The sequence below is a fragment of the Schistocerca piceifrons genome, chromosome 3 (assembly GCF_021461385.2).
Source record: "Schistocerca piceifrons isolate TAMUIC-IGC-003096 chromosome 3, iqSchPice1.1, whole genome shotgun sequence".
NCBI classification, from domain to species: Eukaryota; Metazoa; Arthropoda; class Insecta; order Orthoptera; family Acrididae; genus Schistocerca; species Schistocerca piceifrons.
The window spans coordinates 165,617,211-165,634,325 of NC_060140.1; the positions used below are offsets into that span (position 1 = coordinate 165,617,211).

General features: G+C 44.4%; 1 pseudogene; it reads right to left on the minus strand.

The window, feature by feature from the left end:
• Window positions 1–4,204: 4,204 nt before the first annotated feature.
• LOC124790365 lies at window positions 4,205–4,322 on the minus strand (annotated as a pseudogene).
• Between the last annotated feature and the right edge of the window lie 12,793 nt (window positions 4,323–17,115).

The window sequence follows — 17,115 nt, forward strand, 5'->3', positions numbered from 1 at the left end:
AATTTTATACGATCATTCCACTTCAAATCGTTCCGCACGCATACTCCCAGATATTTTACAGAAGTAACTGCTACCAGTGTTTGTTCCGCTATCATATAATCATACAATAAAGGATCCTTCTTTCTATGTATTCGCAATACATTACATTTGGCTATGTTAAGGGACAGTTGCCACTCCCTGCACCAAGTGCCTATCCGCTGCAGATCTTCCTGCATTTCGCTACAATTTTCTAATGCTGCAACTTCTCTGTATACTACAGCATCATCCGCGAAAAGCCGCATGGAACTTCCGACACTATCTACAAGGTCATTTATATATATTGTGAAAAGCAATGGTCCCATAACACTCCCTTGTGGCACGCCAGATGTTACTTTAACGTCTGTAGACGTCTCTCCATTGATAAAAACATGCTGTGTTCTGTTTGCTAAAAACTCTTCAGCCCAGCCACACAGCTGATCTGATATTCCGTAGGCTCTTACTTTGTTTATTAGGCGACAGCGCGGAACTGTATCGAACGCCTTCCGGAAGTCAAGAAAAATAGCATCTACCTGGGGCCTGTATCTAATATCTTCTGGGTCTCATGAACAATAAAGCAAGTTGGGTCTCACACGATCGCTGTTTCCGGAATCCATGTTGATTCCCACATAGTAGATTCTGGGTTTCCAAAAACGACATGATACTCGATCAAAAAACATGTTCTAAAATTCTACAACAGATCGATGTCAGAGATATAGGTCTATACTTTTGCGCATCTGCTCGACGACCCTTCTTGAGGACTGGGACTACCTGTGCTCTTTTCCAATCATTTGGAACCCTCCGTTCCTCTAGAGACTTGCGGTACACGGCTGTTAGAAGGGGGGCAAGTTCTTTCGCGTACTCTGTGTAGAATCGAATTGATATCCCGTCAGGTCCAGTGGACTTTCCTCTATTGAGTGATTCCAGTTGCTTTTCTATTCCTTGGACACTTATTTCAATGTCAGCCATTTTTTCGTTTGTGCGAGGATTTAGAGAAGGAACTGCAGTGCGGTCTTCCTCTGTGAAACAGCTTTGGAAAAAGGTGTTTAGTATTTCAGCTTTACGCATGTCATCCTCTGTTTCAATGCCATCATCATCCCGGAGTGTCTGGATATGTTGTTTCGAGCCACTTACTGATTTAACGTAAGACCAGAACTTCCTTGGATTTTCTGTCAAGTCGGTACATAGAATTTTACTTTCGAATTCACTGAACGCTTCACGCATAGCCCTCCTTACGCTAACTTTGACATCGTTTAGCTTCTGTTTGTCTGAGAGGTTTTGGCTGCGTTTAAACTTGGAGTGAAGCTCTCTTTGCTTTCGCAGTAGTTTCCTAACTTTGTTGTTGTACCACGGTTAGTTTTTCCCGTCCCTCACAGTTTTACTCGGCACGTACCTGTCTAAAACGCAATTTACGATTGCCTTGAACTTTTTCCATAAACACTCAACATTGTCAGTGTCGGAACAGAAATTTTCGTTTTGATCTGTTAGGTAGTCTGAAATCTGCCTTCTATTACTCTTGCTAAACAGATAAACCTTCCTCCCTTTTTTTATATTCCTACTAACTTCCATATTCACGGATGCTGCAACGGCCTTATGATCACTGATTCCCTGTTCTGTACGTACAGAGTCGAAAAGTTCGGGTCTGTTTGTTATCAGTAGGTCCGTTTAATTGCTCGAGGTAATTTTCGGATAGTGCACTCAGTATAATGTCACTCGATGCTCTGTCCCTACCACTCGTCCTAAACATCTGAGTGTCCCAGTCTATATCTGGTAAATTGAAATCTCCACCTAAGACTATAACATGCTGAGAAAATTTATGTGAAATGTATTCCAAATTTTCTCTCAGTTGTTCTGCCACTAATGCTGCAGAGTCGGGAGGTCGGTAAAAGGAGCCAATTATTAACCTAGCTCGGTTGTTGTAACCTCCACCCATAATAATTCACAGGAACTATCCACTTCTACTTCACTACAGGATAAACTACTACTAACAGCGACGAACACTCCACCACATGTTGCATGCGATCTATCCTTTCTAAACACCGTCTGTACCTTTATAAAAATTTCGGCAGAATTTATCTCTGGCTTAAGCCAGCTTTCTGTACCTATAACGATTTCAGCTTCGGTGCTTTCTATCAGCGCTTGAAGTTCTAGTACTTCACCAACGCAGCTTCGACAGTTGACAATTACAATACCGATTGCTGCTTGGTCTCCGCATGTCCTGACTTTGCCCCGCACCCGTTGAGGCTGTTGCCCTTTCTGTACTTGCCCAAGGCCATCTGACCTAAAAAACCGCCCAGCCCACGCCACACAACCCCTGCTACCCGTGTAGCCGCTTGTTGCGTGTAGTGGACTCCTGACCTATCCAGCGGGACCCGAAACCCCACCACCCTATGGCGCAAGTCGAGGAATCTGCAGCCCACACGGTCGCAGAACCGTCTCAGCCTCTGATTCAGACCCTCCCCTCGGCTCTGTACCAAAGGTCCGCAGTCAGTCCTGTCGACGATGCTGCAGATGGTGAGCTCTGCTTTCATCCCGCTAGCGAGACTGGCAGTCTTCACCAAATCAGATAGCCGCCGGAAGCCAGAGAGGATTTCCTCCGATCCATAGCGACACACATCATTGGTGCCGACATGAGCGACCACCTGCAGATGGGTGCACCCTGTACCCTTCATGGCATCCGGAAGGACCCTTTCCACATCTGGAATGACTCCCCCGGTATGCACACGGAGTGCACATTGGTTTTCTTCCCCTCTATTGCTGCCATTTCCCTAAGGGGCCCCATTACGCGCCTGATGTTGGAGCTCCCAACTACCAGTAAGCCCACCCTCTGCGACCGCCCGGATCTTGCAGACTGAGGGGCAACCTCTGGAACAGGACAAGCAGCCATGTCAGGCCGAAGATCAGTATCAGCCTGAGACAGAGCCTGAAACCGGTTCGTCAGACAAACTGGAGAGGCCTTCCGTTCAGCCCTCCGGAATGTCTTTCGCCCCCTGCCACACCTTGAGACGACCTCCAACTCTACCACAGGTGAGGGATCAGCCTCAATGCGGGCAGTATCCCGGGCAACCACAGTCGTAGTCCGATCGGGGGATGCGTGGGACGAGCTGGCCGTCCCCGACAAACCCCCATTAGGACCCCCACAGTGATGCCCATTGGCAACAGCCTCAAGCTGTGTGACCGAAGCCAACACTGCCTGAAGCTGGGAGCGAAGGGATGCCAACTCAGCCTGCATCCGAACACAGCAGTTGTAGTCCCCATCCATGCTAAAAACTGTTTTGCAAAGAACGTCTGAACTAATCTACAGAGAGCGCAAACAAATCGACAAAATTTAAACGGTTATTAAAATACAATATTGCCTAGTAAATGCAGTAATGCTGCTACTTGCGCACTGCTGACACTGCTCGGCAGCGGAAGGAGACTACGCGAATTTACACTATTCAGGTACCAAAACGCGATGCTACAACTCTCAAATACTATAATACGCCCGAAATTTATGAATTAAACAATGCAAGTGCCAAAAACCCGCAAAGACATTAAGAATTAAACTATGTAACAAATGAGTGAGCTAGGAGTATACGACTTGGTGCTGCAGCTGCTTATCCAACGGCGGCAGGGAGCACACTGACTGTGACCAACCGACACTGGCCGTTCAAAACAAAAACAGAAGACCAACGACTACGCGAATTTACACTATTCAGGTACTAAAACGCAATGCTACAACTCTCAAATACTATAATACGCCCGAAATTTATGAATTAAACAATGCAAGTAAAAAAAAAACAGGCAAAGAAATTAAGGATTAAACTATGTAACAAATGAGTGAGCTAGGAGTATACGACTTGCTGCTGCAGCTGCTTATCCAACGGCGGCAGGGAGCACTGTCATGTGGTTGGTTGAGCTATGGATAACAGTGCTTGTAGAAAGCCATCTACATATTCGGAAACACAACAACAGTCTATACCAACAACTAAAAATAGAGGAAAATTAAGCACTCCGTCTTCAGGCCGCAAGTGGCCCATCGGGACCATCCGACGGCCGTGTCATCCTCATTGAGGATGCAAATAGGAGGGGCGGGTGGTCAGCACACCGCTCTCCCGATCGTTACGATGGTTTTCATTGACCGGAGCCGCTACAATTCGGTCGAGTAGCTCCTCAATTGGCACCACGAGGCTGAGTGCATACCGAAAAATGGCAACAGCGGATGGCGGCCCAGATGGTCACCCATCCAAGTGCCGTCCACACCCGACAGCGTTTAACTTCGGTGATCTCATGGGAACCGGTGTATCCACTGCGGCAAGACCGTTGCACAGAGGAAAATTACTCCATACTAAATACCATAGTGGAATGGAAAAATGTAATAAAGATGAAACACAACACTTTGCAACAACTGACTCTTTACCTCTCTGGGAGAACTGACCGAGGACGCAGAACGGAGAGTATATGCATGCAAAAGAAACACTTCCCATCACATACAGAAACATAAGTAAGCAACAGAAGTCATTGTAACTCTCGCTGCAGTTATCATAGCCTACTCGCAACATAACCTACTCGCACATCTCTCGCGATACACGGCAACAGCAAGGTGATGTAATATTCTGATTCATAAACAATGTGCGAAAGTTTTGTTTTCCTGCGTATCGAATCAGCTACATGCGTCCAACTAAAGTGAGTACACGAATAACTAAGTAACAGCCCGGTACACACCAAAACCGTATTCCACAACACTACCGCCACCCCAAGATTATAGCATTGACATACGTATGTCACCATTTATTATTTGTTCACTAACAGTCACCTACACAGTTGCAGATGACATGATGTATGCTGAGAAAAAACCGCGATAGTAAAAGCACAAAAAATATGCTGCAAACAGTGACATTAATTCATAAAAACACGCCAACACAATAGCTAGGGTAGTATAAGGTACCCTTAGAAAAGTATATTTTTGTACGCCGGCTGGTGTGGCGAGCGATTCTAGGCGCTTCGGTCTAGAACCGCGCGACCGCTACGGTCGCTGGTTCGAATCTTGCCTCGGGCATGGATGTGTGCGATGTCCTTAGGTTAGTGAGATTTAAGTAGTTCTAAGTTCTAGGGGACTGATGACCTCAGATGTTAAGCCCCATAGTGCTCAGAGCCATTTGAACCACTTTTTTGTTTTTGTATAACTATGCTATTTTCTGCATGTTTTAGATTTAAAAACCCACTTATGATGGTAATATTTGTTGCTGAATCAAGTTTGAGGGATGAATAAGACAACAGAAAATAAGATTTTTAGCATCAAGGCGGACTCACAATTCCGATACTGTTGCCTGCAATGAAGAGAAGTTAATATGCTGCTTTTAAAGCTTCACGAGCTCTACAACGTGTCCCGTAAATGGAGTACACGCACCGAATGTTCATAGAAGCAAGTCTTTCTTTGCGATGTTGTTCAACCCCTGTGTCACATTGGCTAGATTGTCGATTATGTTCTCAAAGCGTTGACTTTGACCTGAATATCTGCTCTTTGTGGTTTGGTGGTAGGTTCATAGTGATACGTCTTCACACACATCATGATTTTGTTCAGTTAAGAATTGTACGCATTCTGCATTTCAGTCAAGTCGTGTTGATGTCCTTGCCTCGTTGCGTATTAAGATGCAGCCAAGGCGTGCGAGACAAATATTGACAAACACGCTTCTTGATATGTGCTTATCGATAGGTCCTGTCAATCGACTGTGTAGTTGTATCTATGTAGCTAAAGTCAGAGGCCGTATTCGTCCGAGCATAGAAAAAGTTTTCTGCCCGTGCGCTGGAACAGCGAGCTGTGAGCCGTCAACGGGAGAGGTTCTCTCTCTAAGGAGGTTTGACGCAATCACGTGCCGTGGACGCGGCCGCGCCGTGGCTGTCGGTATTCGGCAGTTGTTTTGATGTTCCAGTGAGCGGGGAAAGGGGGCCAGTGGGGTGCCTGTGTTCGACTGGGAATCCACCACGAATGTCTGAGTTCTACTTCGATGCACCACAGTTAGTACATATTGAAAAATAGGTTTGCTCGTGCTTTGAGAAATGTGGCGTGTCCTGTCTTCCATGCTCTGGTGTGGATTAACGGTTCTTTCTGTTATCTGTTGCGGAAACAGGAAGGTTTATATGTAAACATGGAAGGGTCCTGTATGTGGTGCTTGCTTACTGTTATCAGCTGATGGCTTGAGTTCACCAACAACCTGTTCCTATACTGACAGCAAAACACGCTGGTAAACCGTCTGCAACGGAGCAGGTACCATCAATGTTGATTCCCGAGTGCTGAAAAGATGACTGTCGGCTCGAGGTACTGCAAATGATTACCTATTCTCTTTTCGCCATTTGCAATAGTAAATTTGTGGGTTATTCTCTTGGATGACAAGTACGTAAAGCTCAAAGTTAAGTGGTAAGGTTTTAAATGAATAAGCGTTTGTCGTATTGCTTAACTGGGTTGTATTGTTCAGACTGGAAGATCACTCCGTTTAATGACAAAACTCAAAGCACTAATTTAAGTATTAAATTTTAAGGGAACTGACAGCTGTCGTGTTGCTCAATGTTGTTATTCTGAAATTGAAATTATTTTTACTTTTGTTACTTAAGTGCTAGCACTTAAGTAAAATCGACATACTACACTGTAATTCAAACTGGCTGGTGCCGGAGTGCACACTATGCTGTGGTTAGTAAATTGCAAGGCTTGAGCGACCATACCAGCTGGTCATGAATCATACGTTGCATCGTCTTGCAGACACAGCTGGTGAGAGAAATGGGGCGGTAGCTAGGAGGAAGGTATGGGTATGAAGCTGGCTTCATCCCAGCGACTGAAAACGTGACCTCTGGCCAGATGCAGTTGTACTTACGATGCAGAGAGTGCTTTCCCCTAAGAGAAGGGTGCTGCGACATCTGCATGTGAACATCGTCTGGCCCTGGGGCGAAGGATCAGGATGAAATGAAATCATGATCTTGCCCCCTCATAGTAAAGATGGCATTGTACAACACTCACGATTCTGAGAAGAGAAGGCTTTCTCCTGAGACTCCTCTGCTCTTTTCCGATGGAGAAAGTCAGGTTGATAGTGATAGGAGATCGAAATCTCCTCAAAAATGCCGCCCAACGTGTTGGAGATAGCAATACGGTTCACTATGACATCGTCTGCTACTGTCAGGCCGGAGATTGGGGAATGCATCTTGGCCCCAGAGAGCCGTCGGAGGTTGGCCCACATGACGGAAGAGGGGGTGGGACTATTAAGAGAACTAGTGAACAAAATCGAGCTAGCGTCTTTTGCTGTCCTGAAGAACGCGTCGACGCTGCGCACGCAAGTATTTATAATGAACGCAGTTTGCATGGTAGGATTGAAATGCGGTAGGCAGCTGGTGTTGAGTCTAAGGTACTGAGCCATAATGAATTTATTAACGATCCTAACAACACTAATGAATCTATTTTTAAAAGAGAAAAAATCCAGGAATAACATTAACAAACTGCCTCCAGAACTGAAAAGGCTAAATTTCCATTACACAGCTGATAGCAAACACCTCAAAACGGCAACAGTATAAAATTACTTCTTTTTAGTAAGGAATATTAAATGAAGTAGAAATACATTTAAATTACAAACAGCAAAACATATCATCAAATAAATATATCACAAATATCAACCATCGGCTATTGTCAGTAATTATGAAAACGCCATTGCCTTCTAAGTAACCAAAATGATTGCCAAATGTGGTTAAAATTTATGATGATAGAGGCTTTGGCAGAAGCAACGCCAGTAACGATAATTTCTCCTTGTCTACTAACATAGTCGCGTTACACAAGCATTTTTAACTAGACCACAGTTAACAAGAGATACATTCACCCAGACTGTAACACAAAGTCAACTCGTTAATTATTTAGCAAAATTTAAACAATCTGCAATCGCAGGGAAGTACGAACGTTATGCAGGGAGCTTTGACTTGGCTACTGAGTTTTTTTTTAGTAGATGCAAACAGTTTAGTAAACAGCTCGAGCTCATGATACTAGCCGACAGGTAACTATAGACATGTCTCAGAAATAAGGTAGAGAGATTAAACAATTCTGACTACAAAGTACAATTCGCTAGTCGGAAAAATTACATCTGCATTCTATACCCTACGAATTGTAAAATCAGTTTGGAATGGTGACAGCTCCAAGCCCACACACATTTTCAGAACTGAAGTCAAGTAGTATCAGGGAAAGTCTTCATAGATAATACATAGATATATATATAACAACGGGCGACCAGGATAAGGACTGAAAATAGCCACCTCGCGACACCAAGTGACGTGCACACCTATCGGAAGCTCACCGTAATTTCTCGTAAAATGCAGAGCCCATTGACAAACTCTTGCTAAAGGTACGTTGTCCAAGACGCGACGCACACTAGCGACTGCGACGGGTCGCTACGTGACGTCAGAAGTTGCCTGCTGGCGCATGCGCAGTTCGAGTTTGGGATGCGACGCGCGACTGTTGCGGCAGCTGCCGCAGCACTGCACCAGTGAGCAGTGTTGCGACGGAAGTCGCACGACGCAAAGACGTACGGCTGCCAGAAAGATGTCGAGCCAGTCAAGGAAAACTGAAATGAGCCACTCACAGGATGTGATGCTCTGTGAGCTGGTCTCGCAACATCCTTGCCTTTACGATTTGAAGAACCCTAAATATAGAGACACTATGTTCAGAGACAGAATTTGGGAAGAAATTGGTGCACAGTTAAAACTGGCAGGTGAGTGAAATATATAACCTTTTCCCATTAATGCAAATTTTTCAGGCCTGTTATGAAAATCAGTATAATCCATGCAGATGTAGAATTAGAGTGATGAAAATGAACTTGAAGGTCAATTTTCGCATTACTCTTTTTTGTGACGATAAAAATTGAAAACGGCAAGTACATTATAAAATGAACAATCTAAAGTACAACGAGAAAGTTACATTTTACAATACCTTCACTTTGAAAGTAAACGGTAGATTGGTGTCTTGATGATACCTTCTAGTTGTGAAAAACCACCACCATATTGTTGTACAGCTTTCTGTAATCAGTAGGTGTTCGTTTTTGAGGAAGGCGTTTCTCAACAGATTGCGCAAACAGTATGCTGCAATAAGTAATTTGTCTCATTCACTTCAATTCATTGGTAGAAGATGCTGCTCAAAAAACTTGTGCCAAAAGTACACTACTGTTTTACAAGGCCCTTCTGGTCTGACACAGTTCACAATTGAAATTCGTCTTTTGTAAATCCTGGCGTCATCTTTTGAGTGCAGCTTGGCAAGGTTAAATGTTCATGTCATCCATAACGATGTATGCTGTGAGAATATAAGAATATGGAAGTTCATTTGGATGGGAATAAAGATTCAGTCGGCTATGAAAGTTGTCTTAGCTTGTTCCAAAAGTTTCTGCATGGGAGAAACTGACAAGTATAATTTGGGGAAATTTTGTGAACAAGCACGGACATTATTTCTTCCACATTTCTGCCAGTGTATACTGTAGACGTTCAGAATCAAAATTCTAGAGATGTTTAAGGTGTAACCCTATCTTGTTGTCAAGAACTTGAAACAATGCAATGACGCTTGCGTGCGCTTATTGTTAATAAACTTATCTTTCATTGGAATTTTAGGTGAAATGTGCAAAAACAGATGGAGGAATATTCGGAACTCGTATCAGAGAAATAAACGAGAAAGAAAGCTTGGAACATGTTCAGATACCTCAGCAAAACCAAGAAAATGTGTTCTGATTGATCAATTGGCTTTAAGAAACCTACATTTAGTGGTATTTTAAATGAAATTGTCAAGAGCGTATGGAGAAATATTAGTAACTAATACCGGAGAAATATGACATAAAATGGTTTCATTAGGTCCAAATGTGTCAGCAAAACAAAACAAATGCATTCTCTATCGTGTGATGACCACACGATTCTCGTTGCGCGTCGACAGAACTGGCGGCTAGTCGCGACGCTCCCGGAGATATATGAGCCCAAATCTCGGAAACGGAGATCGATATCGTTCTGATCTCAACTTTAAAAATAATTTCGATATGTTAGCTTCTTTTGATCGGCAACGATGTATGACCTAACGTGAACCATACGTAAAGTAGCCAGCGACCACATTTTTCACTGTACACAATTCAAATTTTATGCAGTAGGTTACTTGTAAATTAAGTATCGGAATAATTGTGACGAATATCGGAAAAATAGACACCTCATTATCAAGCTGTGATGTGAAACTGTAAGATACGCAAATATCAATTTTTTGTGCCTTTTACTTTCCTCACAATTGATAGAGAAGTAATATACAGCGAAAAAAACACGCAAAACCGGAAGAGATACTTTTCAATTTTTTAAAGTAAAAGGAGAATCTGTATCGAAAAACTAACTCTGGGAGCCGATGTAACTTTGTTGCATTAACATACAGTATTTTTTACAGCAACAAAATCGGAATTCTTATTTTTCTTATGTATTTGAATCGGCCGCCGCCGCCGACCGGAGCTTGGGAAACAGCGACGACTCCTGTCGTGTTGCGGCCGTGTCGCAGTCTGCCAGGGTGGGAAAAGAGGAAGGGGCAGCGTCGCAGTCGCAGCCAACTGTCGCGTCTTGCACAACGTAACTTTAGAGAGCGCCGGGAGAAGGATGTAACGAAGATTGCTCGTAGTCGGAAACCCACGGGTATCTTCAAGCAGACGCCACCGCGTCCAGTACTTGCAAAGGTCTGACCGGACTCCAACCCGACACCACAATTGACACAAACTGCTTGCAGCCTGAGTAGAAGAGCACACGCCGAATATTGTGTTTACTGCCAAAGTAGCTTTCGACGAGCGATGTTCACGGTTGCGACCAACGCTCGGCACCGCCAGACTCACAGTGAGCAAAGGCTCTTGCCAACGGGCCACGGCAGACACGTGGCCACAACAGGCCACCTCACTTGAGCTCCTCGCCGCCCGTGTCGCACTCTCCTCTTCTCCAGGTCGCCGCAGCCTGTAACTACCTTCTCCTCCGACCTGCCCCCTACCGGCGACAGTAACGCTCCACGTACTCTTGCGGCCAGTGGGATCCCAAATCCGCGGGAATTACGCGAAATTAAATGCGGGCGCACGACACATGTATGATGGTTAAAAACGTGGAGAGCATATCATCGGACGCAAAATGCGTCGTCACACGCTCAGTACACCAAGGGGCTGGGGCGTGGCGTTGTAAAGAGGAAGTGCGAGGAATGGAATGTTCTGAGGCGGTAAGAATAACGTTTGTAAGATTTTCTGTCTGGTTATCACAACTGGGGGAATGTTGTTCGTCGAAGTTCGGCAGGGAGGAGTAAAGCCCCCAGTCTACCTTAGTAAGCCACGGTTTAGGTGTGCATATTGGTGGAGTCCAAATGGGAATAGGTGTGCGTAGAGTCTGAGAGGAACGTTGGTGTTCCTGTGTTAAGGCAGACGAGAATAAGTTGATAGAGAAAGTCAGCCAAGAGGGCACCTCTCGGCCAGGTACTGCGAGAACCCCAAAGGGCAATGTGCGTATTAATGTCACGATGCAGTAGAAAGGGGTGAGGTAACTGTCCAATAAGCTGGAGAAAGTCTTCCCCGGCGACATCGAATGATGGAAGGATACAGTACGAAGGGAAAATGTCAGGTGTGGAAGGAAAAGGCGAACTGCAATAGTTTTAAGGCGAGTAGACCCGGAGATGTGTTGACTATTGTACTGTTTCTCCTGGGTGGACTTGGGTTTTAAAAAATTTGAGCTAAATATTACGCCAAATTTACAAATAAACGACAAGTACGCCAAAGAAGAAGAGATAGAACTACAATGGACATGTTATTCCATGGACTCTTGCACTTATATGCATGAACTATCTTTCCTTTGTCTTTCACTTATCTTATCTGCTTGCATTCGGACCTAAAAGGACGTTCTTGTGTAAAGCTCATCTTGCTGTACCAGCTGATAATGTAAGTTGTACTTAAAACCCGAAAAATATAATGGTTATTTCGTCAAAAGAATTTGTGTATGTGGTCAAGCAATTGGTAGTCTGACATCTGGATTGTCCTAAGTAGATATGGGCCTTAACAAAGACTTTTCACTTTTAGGAGCCATCTTAGAAACTTTTTTATTTTTCTTTTACCTCATCCAAGAGACGTGCCGTCGGTTAGGAAAATAAACCTTGTTTCAGATGCCACGAGACCGGAGGCAGCTACTAATAATTTAGAATTTTACTTACAGATTTTCTTTATATAACGAGATAACACCCCAGGCAGAACAGGTCTGGCCACAGGATTCCAGTTCCATTGTAGGATTTCATTTGTAGATGCTACTCTTGTTATCTTATATAGGGGAATCGAGACGAAATCACGATGTTAAGTTACGTATTGCAGTAGTGTACATCGATCAGACATGGCAAATATTCTCTGGTACAATAAGCACACGACTTCTCACGACCCTGGAATAATATCTCTAGTGTTGGCTAAATAAGAAAAGGGCAATTAGCTATCGACGATTGCGTAACTACCCTGAGAATTGAGCTAGTTTACTGAGTGCTCATTCACGTCGGGCTAAATTAAACAACATATTACACTGTTAATAATATTCTTACATCAGTTATTTCTTTTTTATGCTGAGCCATTGCATTAATGTGTGTTTCTTTTTCATGTAAGTCATGGCTCATATTCATTTTATTACATTACGCTCATAGCAAAGAAAAGGAATCACAAATAATTTTTGTTTTATTACATTACACTATGAAGGTTGTGGTGTCACCGCCAGACACCACACTGGCTAGGTGATAGCCTTTAAATCGGCCGCGGTCCGGTAGTATACGTCGGACCCGCGTGTCGCCAATGTCAGTGATTGCAGACCGAGCGCCGCCACACGGCAGGTCTAGAGAGACTTCCTAGCAATCGCCCCAGTTGTACAGCCGACTTTGCTAGCGATGGTTCACTGACAAATTACGCTCTTATTTGTCGAGACGATAGTTAGCATAGCCTTCTCCTACGTCATTTGCTACGACCTAACAAGGCGCCATTATCAATTGCTATTTATCTTGTGATGCATGTACCGTCAGACCGATGTTCACCAATTATGGATTAAAGTTAAGTATTCCAGAAGCTACGTACTATTTTTGCTACTATAAAGACCTTGTACTCTTCCAAACCTCACGCCATCCTGCGTGAGCTTAAACGCGTGCCCTTCGGCCTCCCGTCCTAGTGGATTGGCTGTCTTGCCAGTCCACAAAAAAGGTCATCCCGTATAAGCAGCAGCATCACTACCCCATGAGCTGCAATACAGTCCTCGGGGGGAAAGTGAAACGCACTGTGAAGAAATGCGGGAGGTCAAAGCAGTCATGAGGCAGCAATTTTTTTTCCCGGAGGCAGAGAACAAGCGGATGCTGCGATACTAAAAGAAGCCGTAAATCCTCTTTGTTTGGATCGGAGACCGCGAACGTTCCTTTGTAGGAGAGTGATGACGAGGAAAAGATGATGGGTGCCTCATCGGTGGCTGCTGAGTGCCAGCCGTCGAACATTGGCTGCTACAGGGCACAGAGGCCGGGGGATGCTGCTCCGTGAGGTCTACAGAGGCGTCAGTATTCTCCTTCTGTCCGCCTGCAGAGTCCAGGGCACAAACACGGTTAGTGATGTCCACATGTGACACAAAGCTGGGCCGGGAAAGGGTATCACGCGACAACGTCGAAGAGGCTCATCGAGATGGTGAAGGAGAAGACCATTTGCCCATGTTTGACTTCTTCGAGCCTTTCCAGTTGGCAGAGGAAGACAGATGTTGGTTGGCTGGAAGAAGTCCTTCTGTCCTTTCAGGCCTGCCGGTTGTGTAGTTTTTGTATGTCCATCCTTTTAGCAGGACATCTCTGGGACGACGGCCGTTTACTATGGTGACAAAAAAATAAAGCACCTACAGCCGTTCTTATGATTTTATTTTATTTTGTCGCTACCAGCTTCGACGCTTCATTGCGTCATCTTCTGGCTGTTTTGATGCGGTACACGTTGATACGATCCCCATGCATAGCCCATCATTTGCCCTGCAGTACTGGATTCTCAGATAATGTGTCAGCACACCAACCATCAACTGTCAACTATATATACAAGGTGAGTCACCTATCACTACCACTGGATATATTTCGTAAACCACATCAAATACTGACGAATCGATTCCACAGACCGAACTTGAGGAGAGGGGCTGGTGTAATTGGTTAATACAAACCATAAAAAAATTCACGGAAGTATGATTTTTAACACAAACCTACGTTTTTTTAAATGGAACATATAAGCAAATACGTAATCAGTGCTGTTTGTTGCAATGTAAAATGTTGATTACATCCGGAGATATTGTAACCTAAAGTTGACGCTTGAGTACCACTCCTCCGCTGTTCGATCGTGTGTATCGGAGAGCATCGAATTTCGTAGGGATCCAAAGGGAACGGTGATGGACCTTCGGTACAGAAGAGACTGGAACCGCACATTACGTCCACATGCTAACACTTTTTTATTGTTCTTTTTCACTGACGCACATGTACATTACCATGAGGGGTGAAGTACACGTACACACGTGGTTTCCGTTTTCAATAGTTAAATAGAGTGTGTCCCGACATGTCAGGCCAATAGATGTTCAATGTGGTGGCCATCTTTTGCTGCACACAATTCCAATCTCTGGCGTAATGAACGTCGTACACGACGCAGTCCATCTGGTGTAATGTCGCCGTAGGCTGCCACAATAAGTTGTTTCATATCCTCTGGGGTTGTAGGCACATCACGGTACACATTCTCCTTTAACGTACCCCACAGAAAGAAGTCCAGAGGTATAAGATCAGGAGAACGGGCTGACCAATTTATGCGTCCTCCACGTCCTATGAAACGCCCGTCGAACATCCTGTCAAGGGTCAGCCTAGTGTTATTTGCGGAATGTGCAGGTGCACCATCATGCTGATGCCACATACGTCGACGCGTTTCCAGTGGGACATTTTCGAGCAACGTTGGCAGAGCATTCTGTAGAAACGCGATGTATGTTGCAACTATTTGGGCCCCTGCAATGAAGTGAGGACCAATGAGGTGGTCGCTAATGATTCCGCACCATACATTTACAGTCCACGGTCGCTGTCGCTCTACCTGTCTGAGCCAGCGAGGATTGTCCACGGACCAGTAATGCATGTTCCGAAGATTCACTGCCCCGTGGTTTGTGAAACCAACTTCATCGGTAAACAGGTAGAACTGCAACGCATTCTCTGTTAATGCCCATTGACAGAATTGCATTGGATGATCAAAGTCATCACCATGTAATTGCTGATATAGCGATACATGAAACGGGTGAAAGCGGTGACGATGCAGTATGCGCATGACACTACTTTGACTCAGTCCACCAGCTCTCGCAATGTCCCGTGTACTCATGTGTGGTTTCATGGCAACAGCAGCTAACCCACCAACTGCACCCGCTTCTCCTGTGACGGGCCTGTTACGGAACCGTTTGCGTGCTTCAGCTGCATTTCGTCGACACTCGCCATAGACGAGTATCATCTCCGCCTTTTCAGAGTTCGAATACACCATGATCACAGTTCCTACAAACACTACATTATCACAGACGTCTGGTAACACGGTGTACTACAGTTGGTCTGCGTGCGGAGACGAATGCAGAATAACAATAGCAGCAAGCGCTGCATGCGGACACTGCGACAGCTAGACCAAACCACAACAGTGCACTACAGCCACACTCGTAAACACGGTCGTCATCGTAAACATGTCCCTGCAGATGCTGCTCGCCGACCGTGGCCCGTGTTTGTTACAACATGCAACTGAACGTCGGAGGTTTCAAGCGTCAACTTTAGGTTACAATATTTCCGGATGTAACTAACATTTTACAATGCAACAAACGGCAATGATTACGTATTTGTTTATATAATCAGATGTGGTAACAAAACTAACGTGGTTCTATTTAAACAAACGTAGGTTTGTGTTAACATAAAATACTTCCGTGCATTTTTGTATGGTTTGTATTCAACTATTACACTAGCCCCTCTCCTCACGATCGGTCTGTGGAATCGGTTCGTCAGTATTTGATGTGGTTTACGAAATATTTCCAGCGGTAACGTTAGGTGACTCACCCTGTATATAAATATGATATACCACTGGTCTTAATAACCACATACAACTCCTTGTCCAAAAGCGAATATTGTTTACACATCAGGAGGACATTACCAGCACGACAGCCTTCTTGCACCTTCGTTACAATGAGAGGAATAGCAGTACGACTTGTTTAGTCTTGTATTTGTTTATCCGGCGCTGCTACTCCTCCGTTCTATATTGACAGGCTTACTGGTAATGAAGAGTTGGTCTCGAGTATGCGTTCATAAACGCAGCGGAGGAAAAGCATAACTGCCTTATGCACAGCTGTCCCCGCAGAGAAGTAACCACAGAACAGTAGTGTCTTATCTCAGAGTCGCTGCATTACTCTGTGTTGTGGGTTATGTGGCGTAAGTTTCGTTATTGTAAAGTGCAGGCTTACTTAGTATTTTGAAGCCATTTTAATAAAAAAGTGTCATCGAGACTAAAAGCCGTATTAAACACAGTTACATGATTAGGCTGTAACGATCCACCTCAGATCGTGGGTCCATTACACTAACATAATCAGGAGTTATCTCTGAAAAATATCTGAATTTTTTTCTTTGGAATTCTGATTCAGCGTATACTTCAGGTTATGGATTTAACATGTTAAAAATATGAATGATGAATGCAGAGACTGTTGGGTTGATAAGTTATTATTCAAGAACTCAAAGAACATTAAATGAAACAAAAAATGAACGATGCAGCGAAATCGAATAAACAAACAAAACACGAACTGGAACAGAACTCAAAATAAACATGAACGAACTTGAAAGAACTGAAATAACTGCTTTTGTTGCGAGTGGTTTTCTTTCTCACTCGTTTAAGAACCATCGATGCACCCACATCACCAATATGGAATGGTGTGCGACAGCCCACACCAGCACTAAGTACCAGATCAAGTGCTGAACCATTAAGTCACGATTTTCCTTGACCCACTTTATACTCTCTTCAATGCACTCGCGACTGTATCTTGCAGCGACTTCACGATCATAAGCCTTCATTGTTCGGCGGACTGCCAGGACAGCTT